Source organism: Calliphora vicina, chromosome 3 (assembly GCF_958450345.1).
Source record: "Calliphora vicina chromosome 3, idCalVici1.1, whole genome shotgun sequence".
Lineage (NCBI taxonomy): Eukaryota > Metazoa > Arthropoda > Insecta > Diptera > Calliphoridae > Calliphora > Calliphora vicina.
The window spans coordinates 72076556-72091384 of NC_088782.1; positions in this window are offsets into that span (position 1 = coordinate 72076556).

A 14829-nucleotide genomic window follows, 5' to 3' on the forward strand; every position below is an offset into this window, starting at 1 on the left:
TGTTAACGAACACTTTAGCTTTAAAAACCATTTATAAAAGTGTTGTATTCATAAACGTTTGTTAAAGGCACAATTACTAAAGTACTGATTTTTGTCTAAGCTGGCAATGCTTCTCATTTATTTCTCCTTTTTCGTTGTTAGTGTTGCTTTCAATTAGGATAAAATATTCGTTAATTTTCTTTTTTTCATTGATTGTTTTTAGTAATAATACATTTTTGAAGATAATAACTAATTTTTAGAAAAAAAATTTATAACTGATTCTAGTAAATTTATATTAAGCTAAAATGTATTAATGTACAACATTTTTTATATAGTTTATTTCAATTATTATTAAAAGTATTCGAATGACGAATATTCTGTGATAAAATAAACATCACTGTTTTATAATTTGTTTTATTAATTTATTTTTATTGACATTTTGTTAAATTTTAACAGAATTTAATGAATTTCTATGTGGAAACACATAATTTTAATTCCGGAGTGGGTATATTAGATTCGTTGAACCTTCTTCCACAATGTTTACACATTTTATTACTATATGGCGTTGCAGGTTAAAAGTAAATGACAAAAATGCCAATCCAACTCACTTGTGAACCCCATATAGTTTACTGCTTTAGGAATATCAAACAAAATCATATACTATTGAAATGGAACTTAATCGCCAGCGGAGTGGAAATTGTGCTTAGCAATTGCAATAGTATTATCTATTATTCCAAATTTATTTTTAAAATCCGTTTTTTTTAAAATAAAAAGTAAAAATAATTCCTTAAAGTAGGTTTAAAGTAGGGTCGAACCTACTTTAAAATTTCTACATTTAAAAATTGTTTATCAAAGGTATTTTAGCTATTAATCGTTTATGAATACAACTTTATGAAAATTTTCCTATAATTGGTTTATAAACCTATTGTAAATGTTTATGCATATGGCTGTAAGAATGTTATTAACATTTTACAGAAACATTGGCAAAATGTGCAAAAAAAAGAACTTTGTCTATTTACAGCTTTCCTTAACTAGATGACGACTTATCATTAAAACATACAAAATTGAGTATTGATCAAAAACTCTTAGTCGAAATATATTTCTGTCCAGTATTATTCTTAATATTCATTAATGATCTATCATCTTGCATTAAGAATTCAAATAAGTTGAAGTATGCCGATGGCGGAAACCTTCGGAAAGCTAAGAATCGATCTGAATTTTATTAAATATAAACAAATGGTATTCTACAGAATTTGTTCAGTACCCTGTACAATGTACAATCTGCCACTAACTATTAAAAGCTATTTATTTAACAAGAAAATAATAATTGGTAAAAAAAAGTTTAGAATTTTTGTATTAGTTTGCCTTAACAAAACATTTTTAAAGTCACATAATTTTTTAACGGGTTGCGATAGAAAGGAAGTATTGGTCAATGCCTTTTCATCGTGCATGTTTAAAAAGTTTAAAATTCTTTTTTATGAGATTTGCGCCCCCTGTTGTGGGTTTTTGGGCCTATTTTTAAGGATTCAAAAAACATCAATTGTATTAATTTTTGATGCAGAATCGACTGCTGAAATCAGATTTGCAATATATTCAACCGTTTTTGCTCTACAGAAAAATGTGCTCAAAATCCGCAATATTAAAATATTAAAATTTTTTAGTTTTTTTTTCGAAAGATTGAAAAATAGCTATCTAAACTATTTGGGACACATTTAGCTAAGAACAATACGTAATAAGTTACATGGATGAGAAAAATGAAATATTTGGCCAAAATGTCAAATTTTGACCCCCCCTAACTCAGAAAGTTCTTGACCGATCTTGTTGAAAATTGTGTCTGAATTACTATCCAATAGGCCTAACCTTGGTGTAAATTTCATCAAAAAATGTACACGTCAACGCAATCAATTCTCACATTCAAGAAAAGTTACAATGTCCAATGAATCATATAAATCTGTTGATACAGCTGTCATTTATTCAAATGCATTTTCGAATTCATTGGAACCGCCTGGTATGCCGCCGCATTGTTTTAATTTAAAGGTCGGCTCATCTATTATTTTACTGCGGAATTTAAATGCGCCTATAGTGCAAAATTTCGTTTTAAAGGTGACAAAACAAAAAAAGTTAAATGCAAAAAAACGATTCCTCTTCAACCACCTTGAAAGCAAACCAACGTTTGCCCGGTCAGCTAGTTCATGATAAATGTAATGATTTCCTTCTGCGCATTTAAATTCGTAGTACCAAAGCGTTCAACAAAAAATTAGATTCCTTTTAAGCTCTAATATTTCCATTGTAATTAATCAGACTGTAATTTTATTAGCGAATAAAATAAATTATAATTCGCTTTCATTTATATTCTAACCTCGTAAATTGGCATTATAATAAAAAATTATGGAAAAACAGGTCATTAGAAGTCTATATAGACCGGCACGAATACTAATACGACTTAGATTTTATGCTGTACTAACATTATTGTTTTATTTAAGTTAAACCAGGTATAAAGGTTTTGGGATGGAGAACAGTATGAAGTCTTCTGCGAGTGTTGGGGGTAATTAGATATTGTTACGAAATTGTACTTGAATTCAAATATAACGATTTTAAGGGCTGATTTAAAAGTAGCATAATGCTTTCAAATAACAGTGCTGTAATAGCAAACTGTAACATATCTGTGGGCATTATTAAACAAAAGCTTTCAGTTGACCATTGATCGTAAGTTGGCAACGCTGTATATTTGAATATTCAGTTAAAGAACATTGTAGAAAGTACACCACAGATGGCGTATGTATTAGTAAGATCTAGAATATTCGAACTTTGACAGTTAAAGAGCCATCTAGAGTGCAGATGGCAGTGTTATAAATAGTGGCAGAGGTTGCAGTCGGGAGTCAGTTTATCAGAGACGCTATTTGAATAAACATCAACTGAGTGCATTAAAGTGTGCTGTATTTTAAAGTGAATTCGTGTACATTATAAAGTGTGTCTGTATTTCTATGAATTTATAAACGTGTATAAAAAAAAACATTGAGTGACTATTTAATTCTGTTGTTGTACATTTTAAATAAATAAAGAGTTGTTACAATTTTCAAACTACTAAACGGCTTTTATTTGCAATTAAAAGTATCCGGTTTATTTAAAGGAAATAAACCAACGTTTTGAAAAGGTTAAAACGTAACAATATCTTCTAAACTATATATAGGCCGCGTTATCTAGTAAATTACACATAAGTGTAGAATTTATCACAAAATTGAGATAAATGTTTTAGAATCTAAAAAAAAATCAAAAATTTAGATCTATAAAGAAATTCGAAAAGTTATAATTGATTGAAAATTTCAGTTTTCATCAAAATGTAAATAAATAAAAAAGAAGACAAGCTGCACTGAAATCCATTGGACTACTTAGTATTTTAGTGTAATTTTCTTTCTATCTCCCTTTTCTCTGATCCATGTTTATAAATTTAGTGCGGGTGGTCAAGCGGCGTGGTTAAAGGCAATAAACAACTGACTACGACGTTGATGATAGAGCAAGGAAATAAACGCTCACGCATCTTTTTTTTATTTTAGTTTCTTAATCAGCTTATAGTTTGTTCATAGTGCTGCAGTCTGCTTGTTGGTTGAGTAGATCAGCAGCAGCCACAGCATCATCATCATCATCTTCTTAGGCCCTGTAGTGACACACCTTAAATTGTAGTCAATGAGTGATGCATGCAACACGCAACATTACAGGCCAATTTATAGAGTGTAAAGCAAATCAAACATGTACATACGAATGTGTTTGTGTGAATGTTTGCTCATTGCCTGGGTAAGTATATGACGCACCTCCTTAAGGGCTAATTTAAGGTGTTCTTAACGAGTTTGTTTTTGGTTGGGTGTCGCCGACAATTCGTTGCGTTTCATTTTGTGATTAAAAAGTACAAGAACATCATCACAGTGTAAATTTCAATGTTGCAAAAAAATAAAAGAGAAGAGTCAGTTAAATAAAGTAAGTGACTTAAATTTCGATTTCAAAGAATGAATTCATTAAAATTTTTTGAAATACGAAAAAGATTAGAAATTTGTCATTATTAATCTGAGTTAAAATGATTGTCGAATTTGTATTACTATTCTTGGCTTATTTCAGATTGACTTTTAATTATATTCTTTGTTTAGTTTCGAGGGAATGGCCACATTCCAAAAATGGCTTCTGGAAAGTGCAGAATTATGTAAAAATTCCCTGGAATCAAATACAAGATCCATTATCATATACCATTATAAATATTATAGTTCTTTAATCCTGAATGTATAAGCTAATCACTCATCCAAGTTTAGTTTATCATTAAGCTCATTAAATATATCAATATTCAACTTTACTGTGCTTTTAAAAATTTGGGGTGACTCTAAATCTGTTTATGGTTTAATTTAGACTTTTTCAAACTTCATAATACAGGCAAATCCCGGTATAACGAACGATATGTTGTCAGGCCCATTCGTTAAATTGAAAAATTCGTTATATCGAGATGTTTATTTTTAATTTTGTACAACTTTTTCTATATTGGAATTTAACTAAACTAGGTTGGATGAGCGGTGTGACATTAGGATGCATGAATATCGTCTAAATTTGTATATCTTTAGTAGTTTTTACTAATTGTTCTTCTAGAGGATGACTTGGTGCATTATCCACGATTAATAAAGCCTTCATTGTAAGGAATTTCGATTCGGAAAATGAAAATTAAACTTTACAGGAAACACTTCACTTCACGTCACGATAAAATTTTTGTTTTTATTTTCTTTAAAATACATGTTGAGAATTTTGTTATTCCATATTTCATTCATTCATCTAAATTTTTAGTTTGTCTTCGAATGAAATTCTTCTACGGTTTCCCATATTTAATTCACGTGAATTTTGGAATGAAAGATTTCGTTGGTTTGATTTTGTTTGTTTTTTCTCATCATTCGTTATATCGTACATACAATTTTTGAAACGTTCGTTATATAAGGTGGTCAATGTTACGAATTCGACCGTGCGTTAAATCGGATTTTCGTTAAAGTGAGATTCGTTATACCGTGATTTGCCTGTACTTACATATGGGCAATTCCATATCATCGTACGCGACATTTGTACGATTTTGCAAAAATAGGAGTTCCATTCAGAGGGTACTATATTTTAAAATAATAAAAAGTTCTTTTGAAATATTGTTGTCCAAAATATTGAGCGAAATAAGGGAATATCGTACGTGACATAAAACGGAACTCATTTTGAGGTACATGTAGAAATATGCGAAAATATTCGAATCGTGAAAGGTATTATGTTTTCTTTTAATTTCTTACACTAACCGAAATATTTTTCCTTTACAATCCGTCACATTTAAATTAAAACAATCTTTGGGTGATTTTATAATAAATAAAATTTAATATCGTACGTGACACACCGTACGTGACAGATTTTTCTCTTATAATAAAACAATATATATTCTGTAAATATACATATGTGTACAAAAACTAAAAAATTAATAGAAATTATACATTCGGTTTCAATAAACAATTTGACAATGTCAAAAAAACAATCAGAGTCAAATTCATTTCATACTACAAGCTAATTGGGAGCCTAGTTTTCATACATAAACATACCTAAAACATTAAAAAATTAAATATAATCAGTTTAAACTATTAGTTTTGTCTTTAAAATGTTGTAAGATGATACTTTCACATAGTAACATTTTATTAGTTTCTTCTATTCAAATCATCTTGAAAAAAAGTTTCAAGGGTTTTTGTTTTTTCAGTCGTGGTAGCGATTCTCGTGGAATTGCCCATATGTGTTTTGAAATTTGGCTCTCAATGATGTGCGATTTTGCTAAAACTTTCGGCCCTACTTTTTCACTTTCCAAATATCGGTATTCTAAAATTTTTATTTGTCATCTAAAAAGCATGTGCAGAAATTATTTGCAGAATTGGACAACGTTTAGAGGTTGCACATTTTATTTGAATATAACAAATTTTTGACATGGTTTTTTTTATATTGATACAAAAAAAAAATCATGTACATTAGGGCTATAACAAAATTTTGGAATTAGCACCACGCGATGGCAAATGTTGTGTTATTTACGATAACAGTTTTTTCGTGGCATTTTGAAAAAAAAACTTTACCAACAAAATCGATTTTTTAAATTCATAATTTAAAAAAATTTGTATTTCTTTTTATAGTAAAAAAGCAGATTTTTTCCCGTTACCGCCAATTTTAAAGCCAGGTTGACATATTGATAAAAATATATTTTCGTTTTTTGGATAAAAAAAAATTCAAAAAAAATATCTCCAAACTTTACCGCGTTTTGTCCGTTGTTTTAAGTAACTTTCAATGTTATATTCGACTATGCTTGGGCCATTTTGATATTTGCAAAAAAATTAAAAAATCAAAAATATTACATTTTCAAAATTTTTTAAATGAAATTTAAAAAATCTGAGAATATTTTCTCAATTCTAATAAAATCTGATAGTACAAATTTTAATTTATTCGAAAAAAAAATTTATTTCCGGGCCTTTTTTTTCAAAATAAAGCTTAGATATTTTACTTGATGACCTATTTGGTCGCTTAGTGGGATGCGAGTTGGATATCAATCAAAATAAATGTTTTGTAACTCAAGACATACAATTTTTGACATTTTTTGAAAAATCAAAAACTTTGTTGATTTTTTTTTCAAAATGGACCGTTCTTTAGTTTTATTTTTTGCTCAAAAAAAAAACTTATCCTTTAACCCTTAAATGAATGATTTTTACTTTTATTTTTCTATAAAGTATCAAATATTTAGTTGATTTTTATTTATTATATTTCCTTTAGCTTAAGTTTGATTTAGAATTTCGTTAGCTGAAACTTTTCGTACTCCATTTGATTTTTCTGAATTAGAATCTGAACTAGTATCAAGCTTATATTCGTCTAAAATTAAGTGGAACTGGAATGTAGACAATTGGCAACAATATCCACTAAAGGGTTAAGATATTGTTTGTCGCTGAGTGGGATAGGAGTGGGATATCTATCAAAATAAATGTTTTGTAACTCAAGACATAACATTTTTTGACTTTTTTTTAATTTTGTTTTTCTCAAAAGAAAGCTTACTTCTATACCTTTAAGAGGTTTTTGGTCGCTTATATAGAGTTTTTCCTTTCCCGCACTTTTTCATTTACCGGGAAATTGGGATTAATTTTAAAATATCCCGGGATCCCGGGAATTCCCGCCTAGAAAAAATTATTTAATTTTAAGAAAGTAGACTTCGTTAAAAATCGTAAAAAATTCTTTGGTTTTAAAATGTATGTAATTCGAATTCAATAAGAATATAATATAATATCGGAATGGCTTCAATTTCCATTCGATTTTGTTCTACCTTCGTTATATTCCAATTAGTGTTTATAAACCGGTTAACCGAAAAACCGGTTTTTCTTCGAAATCTCGGTTTTTTTGCGAACCAGTTAATTTAAAATGTTGATTTTCGGTTAACCGGTTTATCCGGTTTTTATCATTCGGTTAACCGGTTTTTAAAATGTGGGACTAAAATCAATAAATCTCATGGTTCTGTGCATTTTATTATTCATTATACACACACATAGCTGTAAATTGTGAATATTTTCATTCAAAATATTTCCAAAAACTTAATTATTTTTGAATTTTAGTTATATTTGAAAAAATAAATTTATATTGAAATCATTCTATATTATTCAAAATAGGATACTAATTATCATATATCTATTTAGAATATAAAGCAATAAATATTATTTGATTTAAATAGAATACGATATTAAATAAATTATACTTAAACGTTTTTAATAAGCATTTATAAAATTATAATAATAGTATTTGTATTTTAGTAACAATAAGTTGTATTTTATTCAATATATAATGAATAGATTTTAAAATATTTTAATCAATATAAAAACATGTAATTATTTTCAAATTATATTTTTATAGTAAAAATTAAATATTAATTTAGTTTATTCAACTAGTTGTAAATGAAATATTACTTTACTTATTCGAAAATTTGTTGATAGATTTTATTCAAAGCAATTTTCTTTGAATAATTTTATTTCTCCAAAAAAAAGAAAAATATTTAAATATTCAACAAAAAAATCTAGAATACTTTTATTCATAGAAATTTTCTTTGAATAATTTTATTTGTGAAAATAAAGTCAAATATTTTAACAACAAATTTTTGAACAATTTTAAAAATATTTTTGTGTGTGAAAATTGGCTCGGACGATGAAGATTTTTCATCCGATGATTATGAAAAAACAAAAACAATACTCAAAAATAATTCAACGATAAATAGCCCTAGGAGGAATGCCATGTCAGACGATCATTTTGAACAACTAGTTACTTTAAAAACAGTTTTTATTCATGAATTTTGTTCTTCACAATTTAAATTAATAATAAACCTCCAATTGAAACCATAAATCTGTGTTCATATTCTAGTGTTAATCAATGATTAAGTAGTAGTTTTTAAAAATAGAATATTAGATATCAGAGAATTAGGGTCTGAAAAAAATTTGTAATTCGTTTTGAAAATAACTTTTTCAACTCAGAATGCAATCAGAAAACATTTTACATCAGTAGTATTGAGAAATAAAAATATTCTTTAACATTTATTAGAATTATTTCTATTCAGTAATTTTTGGAAAAATAAATTTATTTGTTTCAAATTTGTGAGAAATAAAAATATTTCTAAAGTTTTATTAGAATTATTTCTATTCAATCATTTTTTGTTTGAATAATTTTAGTTTTTTGTGTTTTGTTTGAATAAATATTCCAAAGAAATTAGTTGATTTTGTTTGTATCTAAATAAAATAAATTTAAATTTTATTCAACTTTGTTTTATTTGAATATATAAAATTTTACTATTTTCTAAAAAAATATCAATATAATTTAATTAAACTAATATAAAATGATTATATTTATAATTTATTTGGTTTTAAAAGATATAAATATGGCTAAATTTAACTGTAAATATTATTAATAAATTAGACAAATACTTTATTTAACTAATAAATAATTTGGAATATAAATATTTATAATTGGAAACAAAAACTAAAATAATATAAAAAATATTTATATTTTGTATTTTATTCACAAGTTACAGCTATGTACACACATTATTCGTATATTTGAAACCTAAACTGCTGATTTACAATACAAACCTATTTAGATTGATATTTTTATGAATTACAATGATTCTAAATAGTAGAGGATGATGATGAGAAACTTTTTCAGAATAAATTGCACATAATGAAACTATTAAAAATTTAATTCTTAACAATTCTAGAAGTTAAGCTAAATCTTGACTAATGATTCATTATAAACTTAGTAATGATTTTACCAAACGTGGAATTTGATGTGCATACCATCTTTCAATCAATTCGACTTCATTCGTGTGTTTTCTTCTTAAAATTTAATTTTATTTATCATTTCGTTAGCTTAGTGTACAAGAAGTCCTTTTCAGAAATATTACAGGAGAGACAAAAAACGTTCTAAAATCCATGATTTGAAATATTTTTTAAATCTGAAATGGAGTTTTATTACTTACATATTTGGTATGATTTATAATGACAAATAAGCACAGCTAAGAAGTGCGTTTGCATCTTATAGATCCTTTTTTGGGACTTGTAACATTTTCTGTTTCATATCCGAATGTCGAGGTGATAATAAATTTAAAAATGATCAAATATTTAATTAAAAAATACACTCTAATAAATTTTCATGCAAATTTCCTACATTAATAGCAGGAAACTTTTCTCCTTCAATAATTACGGTTGAAATTTAATGAATAAACCAATAACTAAAACAAGTATTATATATTTAGTAACATGTTTATACTCTATTCCATTTGACTGAGATAATAACTTTGAAATTTTTACAAAATAAAATGGACTTAGCACTTTTGTATATTTATAGTTATTTAATATTAACCATTCCTGACTACTAAAAATTTTAAAGCTGTATATACTCTATTGGACATTTTATGTTTTCAACGCATATATGACGGTTAACCGGTTTAACCGGTTTTTTCGATGTCGGTAAACCGAAAAAACGGTTTTCTAAAAAGGCCAATTTTCGGTTAACCGACAAACCGGTTTTTTAAAAAGTCGGTTTTTTATAAACACTAATTCCAATTAATTCTGTTAATTCACAAAAAATAAATATTTTATTTTTTTAATTGGCAATGTTTTGCTTATTAAATCCAAAATTAAGTAAATATGTTAATTAAAACTTGAAGAAAACCCAATAATATTAAACAATCGGAATAATATTCTGTGACAGTCCTGAACATTCACGAGTTTTTGGAATAATTTGAATAATGAAGTTGTTATTTGTATATTTGGTTTACATTTTTGTTGTTGTATGAGTCTTCTGCATTTGTTTTGGAGCTTTAAGCATCTTTAGAGAAAGTCAAGTTCAAGAAACACAAAATCTTGCACAATTTCCCGGGATTTCTCGTCCCAGGAATTCCTGTGAAAAACTCTTGATATACATATATCAAAATAATTGTTTTGTAACTCAAGACATACAATTTTTGACTTTTTTGAAAAAAAATTGATTTCGGAAAAAAAAAGTCAAAATTTTGTTGGTGATTCGAATTTGTTTTATTTCGCTCTTTCTCTCTTAATTTTTGAAACACTCCTGTCAAAGACCTAACTCATTTGTCAGAAACCTAAGTGTTGAGAATCAGCGTTGGGGGTAGTGTATTTTGAAAATAGTTAAAATATTTTTGTTGCAGCCTAATGAAATATTTTTTTTACACTAAAATTTTTAGTTATAAAAACTATTGGTTTTAAGTAAAACAAGCTTTTCGAAATTCGAATCACTTAATTTATTTCTCCGAGGAGAATCCACCATTCCACTAAAAGAAAATAAACGCTCTACTGGAGCAGAAGAAGCCAAAGGCGTGTTAAATTTAAAAAAACATTTGCCTTATTATTGGATATTTGTTGAGACTGCAAATATCAGTCTCCGAGCTTAAAAGGAACGCACGTATTTCATTTTCTATGCCATCTTTCTGCATAAAGGTTGAAGGTTCTAATATTGAAGATGTTGATAAACTAAGTAATTTCTTCAATAACTTTTTCACTTACAGTCAATTTCCCCAAAATCTAAGAATCCAACATTATCAGTGTTCTTTTGTGTTATTATTTCTTCGGATGCTGAAAAACACTTTGAAGCTTGCTCAACATCTGAGATGGCAAGTTTTCACATAAAAATAAATTTTAAATAAGAAACTATATAAAAATTTCGATCTGACAGAGTAGAAAAATACTTTCTATTTTTGGTGTTATATCAATTTTCTCATAAAGTGGAGTTACCTAGTTTTTCAAAACGGCCACAGATACAATATCTAAAATATATATCTATATTGGGATATGGAATTGTTAGAACTAAACCATGTTCTCTTTTCATTGGGGTATCATCCCTCTTCTCAACCAAACCTAACATTATTTTCCATAAACCAGTATAAAATTCAATAAATTACTTTACAGTTCTGACGTCGAGAGTGTCTCGAAGTCCTTAAGAAATTGTTGGTCAATGAACGTTTGCTAGACTTGATATATTTCTATAATCAATTGTATGGATGTGTCTGTACATAAGTACATGCATGTGTTTGTATAATATTCCTATTCGTATTTAAAAGAAGAAGGTGTCTTAAATACTGAAAAAACTGAGATAATTACATGTTAATTTTAGTCAGCCAGCCAGCCAGCCAGTCATCCAATACGAGTATGGTTGGTTGTTCTTGTCCTTTTTTTGGTTTTTATTCGGTTTATTTGTTTCATTTCGATTAAATTCATTTTGTTTTTGTAATAAATTTGGTTGTTTTGGTTTCTACTTGTTGTTGTTATTGTTTTTATTTGGTGTATTTCGTGTTTGGTGTGCTGTTCTTAATTGTATGTGTTAATCCTTGACAGCGCTCCTTTTTTCTCTGTATATCTGGTTGAGGTAATTGAGTTGACTTAAGTTGTGGCGTCAGTGGCGGTATTCTTTAATTCTGTGTCTTGATGTTGTTATTGTTGCATTGGTGTCTTAACCCGGTGTTGGAATATTGTATACATTTTGTTTGTTGCACGGATAATTAAAGGGAACGAACGAAAGAAGGCTGTTGGCTTTTTTTCACTGTGTGGGGCATTTAATTTTTTAATTGTTTCGCACACATAAACATCTTGTCGATAAAGATTTTTTTATTAGAGTCTGGTTAACTTAAGTAGCCAGCCGCAAGGTGAGTAGTTATTTCGTTAACTACAAATATTTTGTTTAACTACTATAAAAGCCGCTTCAATTGTCAATAATTTTTTTAAAAGACACTTCTGTTGTGCAACAAGTTTTTCTTGTTAGAAATAACAATAAAATTATTGAAATAGTAAAACAAATTCCAAAGATCTAAACACTTTTTATTACCGTAAAATTACCAATTATGAAGTCATAAAATTTCCATTTATTTTGTAAACTCTGCCACAATGTTTGAAAACTATGTGACTTTGATGTGAACTCAATAAAATTTGATTGATTAAAATCTTTATTTTTAGGTTCCTTAGGAAAACGACCTTGATAATGAAATTATGTCAGGCATTTTATTTGTAGTTACCGCTTGCAAGGGTTGGTGAAATGTAATGACAAGAAAAGGTTTTATTACAAGTAATAGATAGAGGGAGTATATTAATATGAGCGAGTTTAATCTCGATAATTCCATCCAAAACAATCACTTGCGACAAATTGTATATATTATTTAAAAAAATGCAATCTGTACTTTTCTCTTTAACAATGACTGCATTCGGCTGACCTTTTTTGCGTTATTCTATGCTCCCAAGTTCTAAAATTGTTCTTCGATATCTAAAAACAAAATCGGATTACATTTAGAGGTTTGCACATTTTTTTGATGTTCTGATGGGTCAAAAAAGAAATATTTCAAAAAAATTGTGAAAAATATTTTAATTAAAAATAGTGGTTATAAACACCATCAAAAATATGGGAGGAATGTATGTACATATATTGATTTTGTCATTACATTTGTTACATATCGAAATATTGGTCGTAGAACCAAGGGTCCTTATAAAATTCAAAGATGATTATGCCATGTCCGGCTGTCTGTCTGTACAATTGAAAAATGTGTTATTAAAATGTGGATTTATTGTCCTAATCCATCTGATTATTATTGAATTTCATTTTTCGAGGTCTATTATTATAAAAAATCAATAAGTACCATACACCCCCACTTGTGGATTCCCACTCGCTCAGGTCCATATAGGCTTTATTTCATATTTTTAGGTTCATTGGTGAAGAGAATACAAAAAGTAAAATTAGAATAAAGAAAAGGTAGCAAAAGTTTCCCCCTTGAATTCTCACTCACTTACGCACATGATTTCCACACGATCGGGTCCATATAAGTTTTACTTCACGTTTCTGTGTTCGTTGGTGAAGAAAATACAAAAACTACCATTACAATAAAGAAAAAGTACCATGAAGTCCCACCTTGCATTCTCACTCACTTAAAACCATATATGCTTAATTGCATGTTGCTAGGTCCATTATTATAGAAAATTCAAAAAGAATTCAAATAAAGAAAAAGTACCAAAAAGTCTCCCCCTTGAATTCTTACTCACTTAGGCCCATATATGCTAGGGTATTCAATTAATCGGGTTTCTGGTTTAATCGGTTAATCGAGCAAATAATTAATCGGGGTTTAGATTTATTCGGTTAATAATCGGTTAATTTTAAATTATTCGATTAACCGAATAATTTATATTTAAATGTTAAACTGAAACTAAATCACGAATTTTGTGTACTTATTGAAGTATTTTATTAATAAAAAGAACAAAAACATAAAAAATAAATAAAAAAATAAATTCAACCAAAAAGTAAATAATTTTCTTTAGGTTTAATAAAACTCGACTTGGAAAAAACTCTCTCGTTGGAGATGTTGGAGAAATCGAAAATAAGACATGATAAAGAATATCCAATTTGTCAGTTATTTTTTTAGTTTTTTCGAAACATATAAAATGCTCCATTATACCATTGGAGTGCTTTTGGATTTTTTAGATTTTAAATACTTTTAATAATTTCGATAAGTTCTGATAAAAATTCGTTTCAGTAGAGTCTCCAGTTTCGTCTATTATCATGTTCTCATCTGACAATACATGTAAAGTTATTATACTCACTAAACATATTTCTTGAATGCTCGAAAAAATATGTAATTTTACTTTGACATTTGTATTTGAATTAAAATGAAAAATTAAAAATAAAAAAAATATGTTAAAGTGCAAAAAAATTTTGCAATTTTGAATTATTCGAACAGTTAACCGAACAAAATTAATCGGTTAACCGATTAACGGTTAACAGATTGAATACCCTAATATATGCTTAATTTCATTTGCCTAAGTTCATTGTTATAGAAAATTCAAAAAAGTACCATTACATCAAAGAAAAAGTACCATGAAGTATCCGCTTGAATTTTCACTCACTTAGGAATACGCTTAATTTCATATTTATATGTACATTAGAGTGCTCCAAAAAAATAAAATTGCGAATTTTGACCGTCCCCCCCTCTAGAATTGTTCTATGTATTGTAGAAACACATTGTGTAAAATATTAGGATGATAGGATAATGTTAACTGGTGGCGCAACGACGCTGAAGTTTTGAGGTGCATTTACAAGGGGAAAATATGCAATTTTTTCAGTTTTTGTAAAAATTTTGCCATTAAATAATGACTTTTACAATTTAATTTAAAAGAATCGAAATGTGTACGTAATTGTCGTTATAATAAGATATAAAAGACAAAAATTGGTGAAAAAATGTTAAAGTTATTAAAAAATCGCCAGGCCATTAACGTGTCTCAGGCCACTAGAACAAGAAATTTA